Here is a 5,494-nt window from a genome sequence, read left to right on the forward strand (position 1 = left end):
GGGCTTATGATTTCAGACTATTAGAGTCCATGATGGTGGAACAATTGTGGCAGGAACAGCAGAGAGCTCTCATCTTGAAGGTGCACTGAGAATAGTATGAATTGTTTGGAACCATTAAACCCACCCCAGTGATGCACTTCCTTCATCAACTTTCCTTCAAAACAGTTCTACCAAGTAGGGAGCAAGTATACAAACATATGAGCCTATGTGGGCCATCACACACACTACTACTACTACTACTACTACTACTACTACTACTACTACACCTCACAAATAGTTAATGGTAATTTACAAAATAGGAATCTCACTTTGATATAATGAATACAATTTCATTGACGCCAGGGAGGCAGAAAGAGAAACACTCTCTTCAGGGAGAGGCTGCAAGGTCATCTCTGCCAAGATGCTGAAGAAACCAGGCTTAAAGGATGAATAAGAAAAGAATGGAGAAAAGGAATGAAGAACAGGAGCTAGAGAAAGTACCCAAGGAGCTGAATGGGTCTGCAGTCCTATAGGTGGAACAACAATATGAACTAACCAGTACCTCCAGAGCTCGTGTCTCTAGCTGCATATGTAGCTGAAGATGGCCTATTAGGCCATCATTGGGAAGAGAGGCCCCTTGGTCTTGCAAACTATATATGCCCCAGTACAGGGGAACACCAGGGCCAAGAAGGGGTAGTGGGTGGGTAGGGGAGCAATGGGGAGGGTATAGGGGACTTTGGGGATAGCATTTGAAATGTAAATGAAGTAAATACCTAATAAAAATTGAAAAAAAAGAAATAACAAAAAAGAAGAAAAGAAGAAGAAGGAGGAGGAGGAAAGAGCCTTGTAGCTAATGATCCCTGTAAGCAAAAGGGCAAACTGACAGCAGGACCAAAGCTGTACTAGCAAAATCATTCTGAAGAATGTTGCTGGAATTCGAATAAAAAATGAAAATAAAACTGCTAATATATTTACTGCATAGTATAGATTCTACTATGAAATTCTACTACTGTGCCTCTCTCAGTTTTATTAAATCATGGGTTTTATGAATTAGCTTAAGATTAATAACTTCAGAGAGCATTATGCTCATCCCCAACTTCTGTAGCGTGTTGGTAATCTTAAATTGATTGCACTAGTCAAGGTCTTATAAAAAAGAAGGCAAAAAAAAAAAATAGGACTTAACCTTTAAGCTGGTCATTTATTAAGGTTTATCTCAGTAAGACGAGACAGGGATAGACTGGAGAAGGTAGCTAGTATTGAATCACAATTCTGATTTTGCCTCATGTGAAGAACACAAAGAAGGAGGGCAAATGAGTAGAGGAAAGCATCGCAGGTTACTGAGGAGTCACTGGAAGACATCCATCATGAGAACTCCATCCTAGAACTCTGCCACACTGTACCACCTTTGACAGCATGAGAAGCACGGATTTACTCCAATATGATGGGGAGGCATATCAGAGCCAAGGTGTCCTTGATTAATGATGTGCCCAGTGCTGGGTGGTCATGGCAATGAGTCAGCTCTTTAGACGAGTCCTAGATGTATAATCAATACATATTTGTACATCCACCATTTACCATTATAGTCATGTTTATTTCCAAGAGAAAGAAATTCCTCTTGTGTTTATTTAGCAGAGAAATGATTGTGATTTTTTTCCCCTCAAAAAGTAATAACTCAGACAAGTTTTGTTACTGTTTAGCTCCTTTAAAAGCTACATGATGTTTTTCAGTGCCAAGAATGTAGTCACTTAGGTCTTAGTAAGTGGTGAAAGGAGAGGGATCTGCTACTGCAGTCACATGGCATAATGAAGTTAGAGCTCGTTATTTTCCTCCAGAGTGAGCCTTGTTTCATGACTGAAAATGGGTGCTCTGTCTGAAGATCTTTGCCACAGGATAGAGATAGACGGATGGATCAACAACGTTTTCACTATTCTCAACGTCTCTTTATTAAAATCTAACTCATTACAGCTAGTTTCTGCAGACAAACCTCTCTTCATTATAATATTATTTATTTTGGACATTGGGATGAATCAGGGAGTAAGAAATGGTGTCTGTAATAGATTCTCAGGTTCCCACATGATTTCCTTGCCTAGACTATAATTTTTTACCCTACCGTGGTATGAATTGATCCCATCATCATGACTTGTGAACCACTTGGACTCTTGATCTAAATGGACTTAAGACCTAATTGTGGGGAGGGGTTGAAGGTAGCTGGGAAGCATTTATGTAAAAGTACCCTTGCTGGTATAGGCTGTCAAGTTTGTATTTGATTTTCTTATACTCATAAACTATAGAATTAACCTGTCACAACTTCCTGGATGACTAGAAGAAAACAACATGAGATACTAGGTCAGAAGCAGGACATTTTTTAATCTATAGTACAGCAAACATCTATGCAGCTTGGGAAGTCTACTGTTTTTGCAGTAAGTGGCAAGCTAGTTTGCTTGGCCAAGGCAATATACTGTCTCTTTTCAAGCTACAAAATGTATGTAACCCGTGTAAGACTTAGAGTAACTGCATACTGTAGTTTGGCCATTCTCATTAGGATAGGGAAGGACTCCCAGTGTTCAGAGTGAATGCATCTCCCAGCACAGGTGATGGCACCTCTCAGGTTCAGAGATTATAAGACTCTGAAGAGCCTAAGTTTACTGGGAATCCCCCGAGTGAAGAACGTGGAGCCTGAGATCGATGCAAAAGCAAGAGGAATTTTATTGTCTCAATATGTTGGGATTGTCCCACACCTGAAGGAGAGGTGGCTGACCCCGGACAGCCTGCCCCGTGAGTTTTTATACAGATTCCAGAGTATCAGCAACTAGGCACCATTAAGATTGGTGGAACAGTGCACCCTTTAAACTGATTGGTCTTTGGGAAATGAGATAGCAAGGGCTTTCCTTGGCTGCTCGGGGAAGGGGCAGCAACAGTCCCTCTTCCCTGAAGAATGTTTCTACATGCTCTGGGCTTCCCTTATCTGCAGATGGTCATAGGTCGGTCCCCCCTGTGGTTTAAGGAATGTAATTAGCTTTTCCCTTCCAGAGGAGAGGGGTGTGTATATACTCTATGACCTTTCTCTTCCAGGAGAGGGGGGGTCTGGTGGAATTTTCCAAAGTTCCAGAGCTGAACTCTTCAAGATAAGAAGTGATAAGATGGTCATTCATGACTCAGGTAAATGTTGTAACTATATTGACTATTATATCAAGCAAAAGTGATGACTAATGTTCATTACCAACTTACCTTAGTCATTGGCACTGTGGTTTGTTTAAAAACAAAACAAAAACAAAAAAAATACAGGAGTAAGGGGATGGAGGAGGAGCCTTCAGGAGTTTTCATGCTTAACCTTCCTGAAATGGGAAAAATGACAAGATGAAGTACAATGTGAAGCTATCATTCCAAATCTTCACTATCAGTGAGTTGAAGGAAGGGATGCCAAGTACAGGACTGTGATAACAGTCAAGGGAGATAAAAGGATATCTCATCCATCCATCTATCCCCCCATCCATCCCTTTGTACATGTCTGTTAAAAATTCTTTCTAAACCACAATTTGAACAGCAGGAGCCACCATGATGTTTCATGCTTCAATTAGCTGTCTAGTAGTTGATGGGTGTGTGAAGACTTGAAATCCCCTGTGCTTCCATGAGATCAAAATCTGTGAGCTGTGAGCCCATTTCTGCCCCACACTCATGTCTGCTTGGCCCAATTCCCTCCATGAGTTTCAGAGCTGCATAAAAGGTTACAGCCCTACTAACTTTTTAAACCAGAAACCACTGACTTTAGCAGGAAATTGAGCTTCCTCTACTTAATTCCAGATGACATTTTATATGACCTTGAAGTCTTTTGTGATCCCATCGGGAGGCCAACAATAAAGAAGCCTTAATATTTCCCAGAACAAAGGTAGATGACCTCAGGAAGACACAGACTGACAGGAAGCAGCATGGTACCCCAGCTTCAGAGAGAAGTGGATCCAGCATTTCCTGCCTAAGTTTATCAATGTAAAGAACCTCAAAAACAAGGGATTGGGCTGAGGATCTACCTCAGTTACTAGAGAGACTGACATACATAAAGCCCTCCTTTGGATTCCCAACACCATTTAAGTGGAATCGGTCATGCATGCCTGTAACCCCAGCACTCAGGAGGTCTAGGCAGGTAGACTCAAAATTCAAAGTCATCCTTGGCTGTATAATAAATTTGAGGCCGGCCTGGGCTATAGCAGATTCCATCTCAAAATAAAACAAAAGTATGGAGCCCTGGGCTATGCACAGACAGGCTGGTCTCCAGTCGAGCTGAGGTCTGAACCCTAGAGTGGTGATAATTCACCAACGTGACATGGTAGTCATTCCCTCATGCTCCTGGAACTCTGGCACCTGTCCAGGTTACCGCCCCCACAAGAGAAGCATGGCTTTTAGTCAAGTAGGCAATGCCCCAAGCTTCTGACCTTCAGGCTAAACTCCTACCCAGTTACCTCGCAACAGTATAGACCATAAGAGGGGCTGCTTGGCCCTACCTCGCTCTTACTCCTCACTCTCTCACTCCTTTCTCCTCTCCTTGTCTTCTCCTCTCCTCTCTCTCCCTCTCTCTCCCTCTTATTCTCTAGCCTTTCTTCTTTCTCTCTCTCTCCTTTGCCCCTTCTTTCCTCTTGGCCATGGCCAGTCTTTCTCTTTTCTACCTTCTCTCTTTCCCCCTGCCTCCTATAATAAAGCTCTAAAACCAAAGACAGTCTCTACTCATCAAGGCCTGCTGTGCTTGGACGATGGGATAGGCTTTCCTCTAATGAGCCATTTATAATCTCCCGATGGATGTGCTCCAGCCAAAGTCCATTGTGCTCACTCTCACCTGTGTGGGATTCTCTCTTCCCTCAGCCTTCTCTCCCATATCCCTGGCCTACAGGGTGTAACCCTGGGCTACAGTGTGTAACCCTGGGGCCCCATTTGGTTTCAGGGGCTGCCCCTTGTCCACCCCCCGTCGAGTGGGGTCAGTGGCTTAGATGGCCAACCAGGGCCAAGTGCAGCCCTCCTGCATCTGCCTGCCCAGAGCATAGGAGGAACTCTGGCCGGACATGGGCTATCCTTCCTTTCCCCTCTTCCCCTAGGCCTCTATTAGTTCCCACACAAAAGCAGTCATTATTTGGAAGCACTGAACATTATTGAATATAAAAAGTGGGCCAAGTAGAAAAGGTGAAAATCAGTACTTTCTCACCGAAGTAATATTGATCATTTTAAAATTCATGGAATGAATAGAGACTCTTTGATCATACATAAACTTCTATGGTAGTGGTGAGTGTCAGGAAATTTGGAATAGTCTCATATATTTTTAATTACAATGTCCACTTTAAGAAGCAGAAATACATTTTTAATTGCAAGTAGAAGAAAAGAGCTTTGGGAGGACTCTTTGTTACTTCAAAGAAGAGCTTTCCCTCTCTAGGAACTTGCCTTTCCCCTCTTCATCGTAGCTCTAATTGGCCACTTCCTACTTTACCGTGGTCCTATCTCACCTAAACACCTGAACACTCTTTTCTCTGACAGT

The sequence above is a fragment of the Mus pahari genome, chromosome 22 (genome assembly GCF_900095145.1).
Source record: "Mus pahari chromosome 22, PAHARI_EIJ_v1.1, whole genome shotgun sequence".
NCBI lineage: Eukaryota > Metazoa > Chordata > Mammalia > Rodentia > Muridae > Mus > Mus pahari.